The sequence below is a fragment of the Canis aureus genome, chromosome 23, assembly GCF_053574225.1.
Source record: "Canis aureus isolate CA01 chromosome 23, VMU_Caureus_v.1.0, whole genome shotgun sequence".
Taxonomy (NCBI): domain Eukaryota; kingdom Metazoa; phylum Chordata; class Mammalia; order Carnivora; family Canidae; genus Canis; species Canis aureus.
Window position 1 is genome coordinate 1,998,655 of NC_135633.1, and position 14,784 is coordinate 2,013,438.

General features: G+C 46.1%; 1 protein-coding gene and 1 long non-coding RNA gene across 7 annotated transcripts in view; one reads left to right on the forward strand and one right to left on the reverse strand.

Moving 5' to 3' along the window:
• The window catches only part of METTL15 (methyltransferase 15, mitochondrial 12S rRNA N4-cytidine), a 326,516-nt gene that overhangs the window by 76,662 nt on the left and 235,070 nt on the right, over nt 1-14,784 (reverse strand). For all 5 annotated transcript variants that reach the window (XR_013361853.1, XR_013361855.1, XR_013361856.1 and 2 more), the window contains one exon: nt 12,455-12,661. The gene's annotated coding sequence lies outside the window, so the exon portion shown is untranslated. The remainder of the gene's footprint in view (nt 1-12,454; nt 12,662-14,784) is intronic.
• LOC144294495 (uncharacterized) overlaps nt 10,886-14,784 on the forward strand; it is a 92,239-nt gene continuing 88,340 nt past the window's right edge. For both annotated transcript variants that reach the window (XR_013361857.1, XR_013361858.1), the window contains exon 1: nt 10,886-11,098. This is a non-coding gene — a long non-coding RNA (uncharacterized LOC144294495). The remainder of the gene's footprint in view (nt 11,099-14,784) is intronic.

Sequence of the window (14,784 nt, forward strand, 5' to 3'; positions counted from 1 at the left end):
TTGAATGACCCCCCATTCCCTTTTTCTATACCTTCCTCCTATTCCAAATATGAGATCCTCTTCTTATAAGTTAAGAAGGAAATTTTAATTTATCTAAAAGGCATATCAACTTCCACATGCCCCCATGAAATCTCTTCTTCCTCCAATGCCACCAACTTGCAAAACCTACTCCTTTTCCTGTATACAAGCTACCTAAGCTCATTTCTATAATCCTCAGAAGTTGTGTTTGAAGGATAGAGAATAATTAGTATTTTCTAGAATAGAAATCTGGACCAATAAATTAGAAAGAAGACCAGAATAATACCAAGCCACATAGCCACATAGTGTGGGTGTTCTAGGCAAATGGGTATCGTTGAAAGTTTTTTAAAGGAAGGCTATATTTTTTTTTAAAGTGATGTTTTAGCAAGATGAATCTGGATTTGGTAAGCAGAATGGGATTGAAAGGAGTCAAGTAATAAAAATCTCCCAGATGAAAGTCTATTGACATGATTCAGACAAGTGGAGGTGAGGTCGTGAGAGCGGTAAGAATAGAACAGAAATAGGAAAGTCAGAAATAGGATACGGTTGAGAAGAAAATGGAAATATGGTTTAGGGCATGGTGAGCTTAAGGTGACAGTGGGATCCAAACAGAAATGTCAGGCATATACAACCGAAAGCGCAGGACTAGGAAGTAGAAGAGTGGCTTGAAATATAATTATTTTGGGAAGAATATTCCATCCGTGTTGTCATAGGGGGTCTGTATAGTTGCCTTTGAGTTTACCAAAGTGGTGTAATTAGTTAATTTAATAACATACTTAACCGTTTACTATATCAGGAATATCTTCTAAGCATGTAAGCAGTTATTGAAAATTACCGAGATGCTTTACACTCTTTTTCCCACAATCTTCAAAATGTTTTTTCCACAATCTTCAAAATCCAGTGTGGATTTTGCCCTTATAGGACATCTATCTCAGCTTGGGCTAGCCGTATCTCAAGTACTCCGTGGCTACTTGTGCATGGGTAGCGACTACAGTACTGTAGTGCAATTCCAGATGATCCCTTCCCACTTCTCATAGCTTAGCACTCATAGCAGGAGGCTGTAGGGCAAGGAAGAGCTGATAACCAAGAATGAAAACCTGAGAAGGTATATAAAAGCATGTTTGTCTATGTACGTATGTGTGTATTTGTATTGATGTGTATACATGGCATTCATTGAGTTTTTACTATATACCAGGCAATGAATTTAGCATTTCACATATATCAGTATGTCCGGACAGCTGCAAACTACTCTGTGGATGAGCACCATGATATTATTCCCATTTTATGAATTGAAGAATAGTCTTCCTAAGATTAAGTGACATTTTCCAAAACTATGCAGCACTTAGGTAACTTTGACAAAGGTGTTTCATCCCAGAATCTTTGCACTTAATGTATATTAAGATTTGTGGGATTTATTTTATTGACTTTCTTTTCTGAAAAAAAGCTAAATGCCAGGGCTATTATTATCTAACAACCTATTGTGAGCAATCTTTCATATTACAAAATAATATTCAAAATTGTTACTATAATGATTGTGCACAAAATATCATAAGGATAAATAATTTATTTAATCATTTCTTTTTCTCTGGATCTTGGTTTCTTTCCGTAAGTGGGGATTTTGCATTTAGCAACACAAATAACTGGCTCATCGGTTGGACTGATTATGAGAAAAGATACAGTGAAATATATGTTGTAAACTAGATTGATTAGCATTTAATTTCCCAGGCATGGATTTCCACGGGGAATAGCAATATAGCTACAGCACTCCATCCTGCCCATAATATTTGCCACAGTTAGGACCCTAGCCTAGGTATCTAAGAGACTTGGCAAAAGTCTCTGTCTGTGCCCAACATAGGTACATCTGGCAAATACAAAGCCCTAGGAGCCGCCCTGAAGACAGATATGCCAACTAGATGCCAAAAATGATGCCAAGTCAGAATGTTCTCTTGTATCTGTTAACTCCACAGGTGGGCAATGAACCGACATGCTCTGCTAACATGTGGCATGTTTCCAAACCCAAGGCTTCCCTTCCAATTGAGAACCAATTAGGCTGAAAGTACTTAACAATTAAATCCTTCCTCTTGGTATGTCCACAGTCCTATAAAATTCCAACAGATAATTGCAGTAGGCGTAAAAGAGATCAAACTTAACAGTGCTTATAAAACACATCTCCAACTACCCAAGGCTGTGTGATATTAGAATCACCGAGTACTCACAGAGCACCTTTCCTCCTCTGCCTCCCATGGGTCTCCCCTACAGGGATAATGAGGGAAAGACAAATACAGAGTTCTAAGTGAAACCATGCACCTTCAAGTTCAGGTTTAGACACCTGATCAGATATGGTACCCTAATAGATAAAATTCTGTTCTTCTAAATTGCTTTAACTGCTTCGTTTGGGAATGAGCTCTCCTGAGATCTTACAGAACAGATCTGTCCCATGTAACCCCTTTATCTCCATTGTCCACCTCCGGGGTACATGCCCAGCACAGTGAGCTTTCATTATTATAATTACTATAACAATAATTATTATTACCATTACCATCACCAATGGTGATGATGATTACCACCATCAGCAAGGCTAGTGGGAGGGTTCTCAGAAATATATAACACATGATGGGCACCCTCTGGGATTTTCTAGGGAAGAAGTAGCCTTGCCAACTTCCATGTATGTCTTAGTCCTTTGGGTTCCCTCCATAGATCCTAAAACAGTTATAAGTTACTGCAAAAGAGAAAATGTTCACCCAGCCAAGATTCCAAACAAGGGTCTAGAGACTTCTAGCAAAGGGTGATAATTTCCTTTTTTCTGTTCCCACTGGATCCTACACAGACACTTACCATAGCATTTATAGCACCTTACTGCATTTTGTCTTGCATTCTGCACACACACATACACACACGTACATGTAAATAGACACAGACAAAAAGTGTTTCTAAAAGTGTGATCGACCACCAATATCAGAATCATGAGTGTGAAGCGATTGATAAAATAGTTTCCTGCGACGTCCTCCAGGCTACCCAAAGTAGAGTGTTTGGAGAGTGGGAAGTGGAATTCAGTCAGACAATAAAGTCCAACAACCATGGCTTTAAACCCCCAAGTCTCTCAAGTGTAGGGAATACGTTTCAGCAGGAAGGAAGACATTCAGGGTCAAGGAAAAGATTTTTGAGGTCTCCCGAGTTACTCCACTCAGGACACAGATTCTAGTCCTTTCTACCCCATTTGGCCTGAAAAGATTCCAACATCCTATTTGTCCTGTAAGGAACTCTGAAATATTTCACTTTGAAAATGAAGCTCCTGGTGAGCATAGTGCACAATTTCTCATTCTCACTGTCTGGGAAAAGGTCTTTGAGCAAGAATGAAAACTAGGATAATAATAGAATTGAGTTCCTGGGCTATTTTAAAAAAAATTACTATTAGAACTAATCACAAAAGAATTTCCTAATATAATGTAGACTGGAAAATAGAAATGAAATAGAAATAATGAATTCAGATTTAGTTTCAATTCATTCACTAACTCATTCATTTATTCACTTCTAATTCAATAAATATTAAGTGCCTGCCATATAGGGGACACTGATACAATGGTTCAGGATAAACAAGTTAGAGAAAGTCATTGCCCTTGGATGGTGTAAGTCTGGTTCATTTATTCACTCATTCATTTACTTAATTCACTTATTTAACAAATTTACTAAACGTGATTTGGAAGCAAGTGGACACTGATGCATTTTGTCATGTAGACATGAGAAGAACCTTCATCTACAGAGGTCACAGGAAAAGGCAAATATGTCTACCTAGTATTAGAGGAAAAACATAACAGGATGAGTGTTTTACAGGGTGGGCTTAAGAAATGGAGAGAAAAACATCTGAACAGATAGAATAATACTTGGTTAATACCTAGTCTATGTTGCATCCCTATACGGGCATCTTCTTTTTCCATTTATTCACTCAATTACTCATTCTACATATTCGTTAAGCATCTAATATGCATCGGCTGTCATACTGCATGAATATAATAAATGAGATCTGATCTGTACTGTTGAAGACCTCGGGGATCAAGACAGAAATCAAGGCACATTACAGGGCACATTATCTCTTCTATTCCTCTCACTCGTGGCTAAAACCACTAACTGACAGTAGTACCCTTCTCTGCTGAGCTCATATACAGGCTCTGAATGGTCTTAAGCATGAAATTCCATGTATGCACTTAAAAAATTCAATGTAAGAAATATTTGGAGGAGGGCTGAGATTTCCAGCGAAGGCCACTCTGGGTCAGGCAGGTCCTCGCTGATTCTCCAGCTCACCATAGATATAAGAGCACTGAGGCATTGAGCTTAGCTCAGATCTGCAAAATCTTTTACCAATCCATAGACTGGTGAGAAATAATACATTGTTGTTATTTTAAGCCACTAAGCCTTGCAGTGGTTTGTGATACACCATAGTAAGCTGACAAAGAATGTGGTGTTGCATTTGGGCTCTGCGTTACTAAAACATAGCATATGTGACATTGGCTTTGGGTCAGAGCAGCCTACAGAAGCTGGAATGGTGAGAAAACTTTAAAAGGAGATGAGAAAAATGGCAATGTATTTCATACAGTAGTGAGACAATTGGTAAGTCCGTCACCTATTGTAACTAAGCAAAGAGGAAATGTAGTAATGAGCTTTTGGATTTGAGCAATGAGATTTCTAGGCAAAACATGGAAAGTGCTGACTGCTCTTATTGGCTGCATTTGGTAACTGCTATAAGAAGGAGATGATCTAAAGAAAAAACTAGCGAGTTTATAAGCAAACATAGAGGAAATATAGAGGGTTTTTGATTTTCTGGCAGGGAACATAAAACTAATCTTCATCCCTAGCCTCCTTGGGGAGCAGAAAATTTCTCAAAGTAAAATATAGCTTGGAAACAAAAGACGAAATCATAGGTGTGGCTATAAGGCCCTTTGTAAATATCTGTGAAAGAATTAAATCAGAACTTGATGTAATGAGCACTAGGCATTATGTGCAACTGATGGATCACTAAGCTGTACCTCTGAAACTAAAATAAATAAATAAATAAATAAAAACTAAGGCAGGGCCTAGTAGAACTTCTCTGCTATATGAAAAGGCTTATAAGGGTATTAAAGATGTGACTTTTAGTTCATGAAGTAGAATCACATCATAGTCAAAGGAAATACACAGTATTTTTATTTCAGTTCGATTGGCAATGTTCTGTCAATATGGATTAAAAGGAACTGAGACTGTAGACAAATGTCTTAAAATTATAGGAAGACCTTTGTGCCTCCAATATTTTATAGGCAAAAAGCGGGAATATTTCCAATATTTTCTTCAGAAATATCCAACAAGGGTGGAAAAGAAACAATATGCCTGAAAGCTGACCCAAGAGCCATGGAGAACAAGGGACTAGGAGCCATTCCCAGGGAGCAAAACTAAAGTCTAATCAAAGAACATTCCCTCCAGAGTAGGGAAAACAAGATATTTGCCCAGAAAAAGTTTAGAATTGCGAAGGACCAGTGACTGGTATGTAGTTTCTACTCTTTCCCTTTCCAGATTAGAAAATTTATATGGGTCATCCTGCTTTCATTTCATTACTATATGGCGGGTATAGGACAGATGACCTTTTGCTCCATAGTATATGATTTTTTGGATCAAGAGGGGCACAATCCTCTAGCCTCAAGCATGATGCCAGGACTTGGGATATGGGAGTAAACATAGTTCATATATGACAGCATATATTTCTGTGGCCAGAAAGCAGACAATGGTAAATTGTTTGGATTAGTGGACCTACGTTTTCAAACCTCCCTATATCCATGTTTTTGGTCATGTTTTCCCACTCTAACTCTGGTCTTGATCACATGAATTGTTTTGGCCAATAAAAACAATCCTATAGCAGCAGAGACACAAAACAAGGTTTTATGCATTTCTATCTTCCCTCTCTTGAATCTTGACACTGCCGTTAGAATGTACCTGGGCTAGTCTCCTGGAGGGAATGAGACACATAGAAAAGAGCCAAGTGTTCTTTCAAAACCTATAGTAAATCAAACCATCTCCAGCCAATTTCCCAGAGATTAGAAATCTCAGTGGGATAGAGAAAAAAAAAATGACTGATCTGTAAAACACAATTAAGGGAAAAATCTACTGGTCTTATGGTCTGGCTGTGGAAGAGGAAGAGAGAAAATGAGGCATCAAAGATGATCACAGCCCAGTCATTAATTTGCTTAAAAACTTTCAATGGCTCTTTGGTAACATATGTGATATCCCTACTGAAGTCTGAGCTCCGTGAAGGACCTAGTCATTAAAAATCATTATCATTGGGGTGCCTGGAGGACTCAGTCAGCTGAGCACCCAAGTCTTGATTTCGGCTCAGGTTGTGATCTCAGGGTTGTGGGATGGAGCCAGCATCAGGCTCTGTGCTCAGCAGGGAGGCTGCTTCTCTCTCCCTCCCCCTCTGCCCCCCTAAAATAAATAAATCTTTAGAAAATCATCATTATCCTCAGAAACTAGCAGCTATTGAATACTTTACACTTCTTATATGTCAGGCAGTGTACTAAAAAGCTTAACTTTCATTAATTATCTTATTTGCTTTTTACAACAATCCTGGAAAATAGGAACTGATATTACCCCATCTTACAGATGGCAAACTGAAGTCTGGAGAACTTAAAATGACTTGCCTAAGGTCAGCCAGCTAGGACACCGTGGAGTCAGAGGTCAAACAAAGGTCTGTCTCTGACTTCATAACACTTACTCTTAAACACATTGGGATACTTATTAGCTCCTCAGTGCCAACTCAGGTCTGGCACATAGTAGGTATAACACATATTTGCTATATGAATGGATGAGAAAAAATGAATGAACAAAAGGATAAATGAATGAACAAATGAGTAAGAGTGATAGTACTAATGACAGAGACAAAGAACTGAGAGGAGGACCTCAAGGAGTGGTAAGAAGACTTTAGATGTTGTTACACTAATGAAAAAATAGCAATCAGATGGTATTTGTCTTTCTCTGACTGACTTATTTCACTTAGCTCCATCTGAGGGGAGATGGGTGGGGGGAAGGAGTACCTGGGTGATGGGTGTTAAGGAGGGCACAGGATGGAATCAGCACTGCGTGTTGTATGTAAGTGATGAATTACTAAATTCCACCCCTGAAACTAATAATACATGACATGTTAACTAAGTTGAATTTAAATAAAAAATTTTATAAAAAAGAAAATGATAATTCTTCCATGTATTCAGGAAAGAATTAAGAGAATGAAATTTGGGGGGAAAAATTAAATAAACATCAGTCTTTGGCATGACCAATATAAAGGCAGCTCGGTTATTTACACAGATGAGAATGACCCGTGTACATCTGGCAGAAGCCCCCAAAATGCAGGAAACAGAGGTTCCCCGAATAAGCCAGTGTGCAAGCTCTTGGGGTTTGCTGCTGAGAAGGAATATTTCACCAAGTTGAGGTCAAAGATGACCACGCCATGATGCATTCTTCCTGTGCACTGACCCTGATTAGCAAGAACAGCTGAGAATGCATGGATTATATCCCTACGTGGACTTGTGTTGTGCCAGACACTTCATATGCATTCCCCAGCTTCATCCTTACAGCGACACTCAAAGGTTGATATCGTTCCTTCTGTTGTGTGGATGAGGTTCAGAGAGAGAGAAAATTGTGGAGGGATTCAAACTTAGGTTTGTCTAATCTTATTTTTCTGCACACGGAACTTCCTGACCACTAACTGAAAGAGAACACCTCGTCCACCACTGTATGGTCAATTAGTGTTTGAGAAAGCAGCTAGAATATCCAATGAGAAAAATATCATTTCTTCGATGAAGAGTGTTGGAAATACTGGACAGCAACATGCAAAAAGAGTGAAACTGGACCACTTTCTTACACTACACATGAGAATAGATTCAAAATGGATTGAAGACCTACATGTGACTCAGGAAACCGTTATAATCCCAGGGAAGAACATAGGCAGGAATATCAGCCATAGCAACTTCTTACTAGACACGTGTCCTAAGGCAAAGGAAACAAAAGCAAAACTAATCTATTGGGAACTTTGGGAACTCGTCAAAGTAAAATCTGCACAGAGAAGGAAACAACCAACAAAACTAAAAGGCAACCTGCAGAATGGGAGATGTTTGCAAATGACATATCTGATAAAGGATTAATATCCAAAATATATAAAGAACTTACAAAGTTCAACATCAAAAACAAATAATCCAATTAAAAGATGGTAAGAAGACATGAGTAGACATTTTTCCAATGAAGACATCCAGATGGCCAACAGACACAGGAAGAGATGCTCGAAGTCACTCATCATCAGGGAAATACAAATCCAAACTGCATTGAGAGGTCACCTCACATCTGTGAGAATGGCTGATATCAGTAGCACAAGAAACAACATGTTGGTGACGATGTGGAGAAAAGGGAGCCTCTTGCACTGTTGGTGGGGATGCAAACTGGTGCAGTCACGCTGGAAGACAGTGTGGAGGGTCCTCAAAGTTAAAAATAGAACCACCCCATGAACCAGCAATTGCACTACGAGGACAAAAATACTAATTCTAAATGATACATGGGCCCCAATGTTTATAGCAGCGTTATTTATAATCGCCAAATTACGGAAGCAGCCCAAGTGTCCATTGGTGGGTGAATGGATGAAGAAGAAACAGCGTGCGCGCACCCACCCACCCACACACACACACAGGAATATAATTTAGCCATAAAAAAGAATGAAATCTTGCCATTTGCAATGATGTGGATAGAACCAGACAGTACAACGTTAAGCAAAATAAGTCAGAGAAAGATGAATACTATATGATCTCACTCATGTGTGGAATTTAAGAAAAAAAAAAAAACAGTGATCATAGGGAAAAAAAAAAAAAGAGAGAGAGAGAGAGAGAGAGAGAGAGGCAAACCAAGAAGCAGACTCTTAACTGTAGAGAACACACTGAGGGTTTGCTGGAGGGGAGATGGGTTGGAGGTGGGTTAAGTGAGTGACGGGGATTAAGGAGTGCATCTGCCGTGACGGGTACCGGGTGATGTACCAAGTGTTGATTTACTAAACGGCACGCGTGAAACTAGTGATACCTTGTCAGTTGGACAGGGGTTTGGGTGGTGGCAAGATGAGACTGAGGGAGGAGTCTCAGACTGGGGCAATCGTTACATAGAGTAAAATAAGGAATAGGAGGCAGATCCTGCTATTTTCCTGACAGGCCACCCGCCGTACATACCCGCAGAGAAAAGGCCGCAGCAGTGCAGGCATGCAGGTAGGGCCACCAAAACGTCAGGCAGGTGGAATGTGGGGTGAGCATCCCAGACAACGGTAACATGAATGGGTGGTCGGCATCCAAGGAGTGGCAGGGCCCCAGCGGGCCCTGGACTCCAGGACACCAGAAGGAGCCCTGCCGGTGACAATACAGACCCCAATCCCAGAAGTACTGGGGTTCCAGAAAAGAAATAAAGACACAAGGGAACGAGACGAGAACCTTTGCGGTGTGATCTGGCCCCAGGAATGAGGAGGAGCTGGGCTCGTCCCGGAGACTGTGCCAGGTTGGCAGAGAATACGAGACCCTAAGCCCCTTAAGCAGATTTGGGGCAGAGTGTCTCCCAGAGCCCGTCACCTTGCCTCAGGGGGGCATCCATGAGGTTTAGAGGGATTAAGCCAATCCCTCTAAGTGACCTGCAAGTTACACAATTTTGTATCGCACCCCGGGTTCACGTCCGGAACCCGGAGCACGTAGGAGACACCGCGTTACAAGCGCATGCAGGTGAGTGCACTCTGGCGGGCACAGTGTGGGTGCTCGCTGCTGTTTTCCCACGAACCCCCCTGAGACGTATGCACTCTCGCTCCATCTAACAGACGGGGCGCCCGGGCGGAGGCACAGGAAGTCATGCATCTCGCGGGAGAGGACACCGGGATTCAGACACAAAACGCAGTCTTTAGGCTCTGTTGCCAATCCTGGTCACCCGGTGTAGGGAACGGCCACCTGCATCCCTGCTGGGTGGAACCATCGATGCCCTTAGAGGGCTAAGGCGTAGTGCGGACACAGATGCACGGAAGCTAGGACCGCTTGTTCCGGGGCCCTCGTGGGAGACCAGGGGGTGCTGCCAGGTCAGTGGTGCCAGGACCCAGTACTGCTCCTGAGGGACGTGATGGAAGACCGTGGTCATGAAAGAAAACAGGGGAAAAGGAAGAGAAAGAACAACTTGCTCAAAGCCCCAGAGACAAGACAAGGCACGATTTCTTTCCAATTCCTGGAAGAAGCTTGTGCAGCAGGTACGTGGGACACACAGGGAGGTGAGAGGAAAGGAGGGGACCAGTCGCCGGGGAAGCACGCAGAGCCCCGCGCTGGGGGACCAGGGGGCGCGCCCAGCAGCCCCACATCACCCTGACAGAAAGGCCAGGAGAGGGCCTGGAGGTAGAGCAACACAGCCCGGTGCGCATTTGGGGAGCGACGCTGGGCTCCCTGTGGGAAGAATGGCTGGAAAAGCGACTCTTGCTCTTCCCCGCCCCAGGGGGGCCTCGTCTGCCGGTAGGGCTTGGGGCCCAGGAGCCCGCCCGAAGGCCGAGCCCAGCAGCAAGGCCCGCACACGGCCCGAGGCCTGGATTCCATCCAACGGTGGTTCCGCAGCCTCAGCCTCCGTGGGCTTCTGGGACTCCGCGCCCGGCTGTCACAGCTCTGACGGGTCGTCTGTGCCCCTCGTGCGGCCCTGCAAGCTGTCAACAGCTGTTTTCCGTTCTCCCCACATCCCTGGCCCAGAGCCGCAGGTTGGCTTTGGTGCAGCGGGAACGGCGCACGAGGGAGGTCTGGAATGCTCCGTGATCCCAGCCACCCCAACGTCCCAGCCTCGTGAGATGAATCCCGGCGCCCACATCCGTCGCGAAGATCCCAGAGGTGCGTCTTCTCCTCTGTGGGTGGCACGTGGTCTCCAAGCAGTGGACAAGCCCGTTTGAGGCGCCGTTGGGCAGGGGGCACTTCCGCTACCATCACACGCATCTTAGCGACCCGGGTGCTCGGAATGCAAAGCTCTGTGGCTGACGAGAAGGACCAGCCTTGAAGAGAGCTGTTCACGCTTTTCAGAAGGAATGGTGAGCAGAAAACTGTGCGCTCGCGTGGAATTTACGCCATCCTCTGTGCTTCTACCGCCTTCGTTGTCACACGTACACACCTTCTGTGCACTCTTACTGCATCTCCTCCCCCAGGCAGAGAACCAGAGGACAGAGGGGCCCGTGGTGGTTGTCCACCTTGGGGACCCGTAAACCAAACAAGAGCTAATGACCGCGGGTCTTTGTCAGAGGCCACGCAGCCTAGGAGAGAAAAGGCAAATGTTTGGAAAGGATGATACAAGCAGCACGCTAGACATTTTCACTCCTTCTCTGTAGGACTCCGTCTTTTTTTCTTTAACTTGCTAGCGAGGTTAGTTTAAGACGACTTTAGAGCCAACATGACCACAAAAATGATGCAATATGAGCATTATAGCACAATGGCAGACGCGCGTGCCGGTAGGGAGGACGTTGCGAACAGTGCGGAGAGCTCTAAAAACGCAAGGTATTAGGGCCAGGATTTTCAGTAGCCCCGGAGGACTGTGACGTCCCACGTCTGGTCAGTATTCTATCACCTGTGTTCAGACTCGACCTGATGCAAAGAAACACTTCACTTGCATGAAAGCCAGTAATGAAGCAACCCTACTTTCCCGACACAGAGAGAGAAAGAAGAGGGGGATTGGGGGGGAGAGACAGAAGCCGGCAAGCAAGAAAAGGGGGCCGCTGACAAAGCAGAGGCATATACCAAAGCTCATGCGCTTGGCTCGCATAGGCGTGCTCCTGGGCTCACATGCAGTCGATTTTGCTTATATTTTAGGCACGACTTTAACAAGCAGGATTGGTTAGTCTCCCAGTCCAAGCACCCCGGAGGCGGCAGGTCACGGGGGGACACACTGGCAGCATCAGGAAGTGACGGCGGGCAGCCTGGGTCCATGAAGACAGGGGAACAATGAAGAGTGGATACGAGAACTCCAAACGGGAACCTGCACAGGTTCGAACACGGAGCCCCAAACGCAACACAGCCCTTCAGAAGAACTGGTGGTCGGGTGGTCGCAGCCAGATCAAATTCGAATGTTCTGCTCAATAAAGCAGAGAAGCATGCGTGCATTTTCATCAGAGATGTTCACCAGAAATAGTTTAAGTGAACCCATTTTTACAGCTGTGGACCTTGTAACCCAAACAACCCGTTTCCGCGATGCTCGAGGGAGGCAGCTGGCATTTTACTGCACGTTGGCTATGCCCCAGTTTTAATCCCAAGCCGCCTGTCCTTGGCGCCCCTCGTCGTCCAGGAACCGCACTCAGGAAACAGCGTGTCTACGCTGCCACTCCTACCGCAAGCTCAGGCCGATGAGGCAAGTAAGGGCCCTGCCACCCGCCCCCGTCCCTGCCACCCAGCCCTACCTATGAGACATGCGCTGGGGCCGCTTGCACGTAAGCTGTGCCACTGCCCGACTGGCGAAGTGCGGCCGGTGTCCGCAGGCCGCGCAGGAAGGTACCCCTGTGGTCTAACAGTCTGAGCTTTCGGTGGTTCGATCTGCCTCTGAGTCCTTTGTGTCGGATTCTCACGAAATCCGATCATCGTCACCCAATAGGACTGACCTCCTGAGCCTAGAAGAAAAAAGACAATAGGTTGACCGGGGCCTAGACGCTGGAGCAAGAGTCTACACAGGTGATGCTCTGCGTGATTTCTTTTTGCACCAGTGTTCACAAAGGAAAAATCGGGTCGCCAACACCAGAGCAAGCTGGCGGGGGCTCTACGGGGCAGATGGTTAAGGCTTTTAGATACGGTCCACACTTGGGGTAAGAATGAAGAGGAATGCAGGAGGCAGAGGGTGCATGTGCAAAACCCGGGAAGCACTTGAGGCTCATCGGCCAGAATCGTCACCGGAGCATCAGGGGGAGGTGACCCTTGGGAAATGGGCCTCGCAGGGCCACTCACACAAGGCCCCGGGGAGTGGAGGAGGGCACGGTGTGCACAGTGCGCTGAGCAGCAGCCCTGATGGCAGGGGTCAGGGCTGCAGAGGTGCTGAGCCTGACACTGTGGCTGCACTGCCGGCCGCTGCTGTCACTGGCCTCGCTGGCCTCTCTGGCCTCGTTGTCCCCATTGTCCTCTCCAGCCTCGTTGTCCTCGCTGTCCTCTCTGGCCTCATTGTCCCCATTGTCCTCTCTGGCCTCGCTGTCCTTGCTGTCTTTGCTGACCTTGCTGTCCTCTCTGGCCTCACTGTCCTCTCTGGCCTCGTTGTCCTTGCTGTCCTCGCTGTCCTCACTGTCCTCGCTGTGCTCACTGTCCTCGTAGGCCTCGCGGGCCTCACAGTAGGCCCCGGGCTGTGCAGGCCGCGCTCCCAGGCCTTCCCGGGCACTGCCGTAGTCGTTGCCCTCTCGGCGTTTGGCTCAGAGGACTCTCGGCCACTGCAGCAGGACCCCTGGGGGTGTACGTCCTCGTGATCGGTGACGGGCCTCAAACACTGAGGTGCGGGGACGCGGTGGCACCGGGCAGCAGGGCAGCGGTGACAGGCGGGCCGGGGCCAGGTCCCTCGGAGGAGGGCAGCCTTATGGACATCCCAGGCCACCTCGGCTCATCCTCCAGGAGCCACCCCAGTCAGGCCCGAGGGTGTGCCCTTCTAACAGACCCCCGGGTGAGTCCGGCGCTGCAGGCCGCGAGCGTGCTCATAGGAGGACGGCCCGGAGCTGTGGCCGGGAAGCAGGTGGCCGGGAGACACACTCTGTCCCGATGCCCAGCCTGGCCCTTGCCCCACTCGGGTGCGACCACACGGTAGCGCTCCCCAAGGACTGTGGTCCGCCGCGGGCGACGCCTCCTCGAGGGCCGCGTTAGGAAGCAAGGGTCTTCTCCCACCTGCTTCTCCCGCATGCTCTTCACCCGCCGGTGACCCCGGCGATGCTTGAAAGGTCAAGGAGCACCTGCCTCGGATCAATACGGGAACTGGAACCCACGCTCATCGCGCTAGGCCTTGGAGATCTGGGCGTTGCTTCGCTGCGACAGGTAGCGTTATCCAAGGGGGGCGTGGGAAGAAGGCCCACGGAACCCCCTCCTGTCACTCTACATTTTTCTCTCCCTCAGTTAAATGAGAAACCTCTTCTGCCTCCTTAACCTCTAAATGTCACCTTCTTTGATCCCCCTAAATGCATCCCCTTTCTTCTCTGAGTCTCTGGGGTGATATACAATTAAACAGATTAGGATTAGAAAGTGGGGAACTCAGCACTGTTTTAATTCCTGCCGAAGGTCGCAGACAGAAGTCATTCATTTACGGTTTATTCGTAATTTATTCATTATTCATTTAACAGAACCTTACTCGGGGCCTATTTACACACGGCTAAGACATACTCCTGCCTCCCAAAAAATGGCAGAGGCATGACCCCCGGCCCCCCGCAATGGTGGCGGACATCAAAAACCAAAAATCAAAACAAGTACTTTTTCTCACTGGGTTCAGGGAAGGCCTCAGAATCCTTTACGGCATTGGGCTCCCAAAAGCCATTACAAATAAATCCATAACGGTGGTTTTATCATTAAAACAAAACAAAACAAAAAGCAGTGTATATCTAAGCTGTTTCTACTTGTATCTCAATAAGTGGGTTTTTCCAAAGTTGTTGCAGAGAGGTGTGGTCTCATCCAGTCACTCATCTCCATCTACTTCTAATGCCTTTTCCTGACTAATAGAAACTATGAAGACCAAGTTACAATCGCAGCTAAGTTTCCACACTGATTCAGGTCC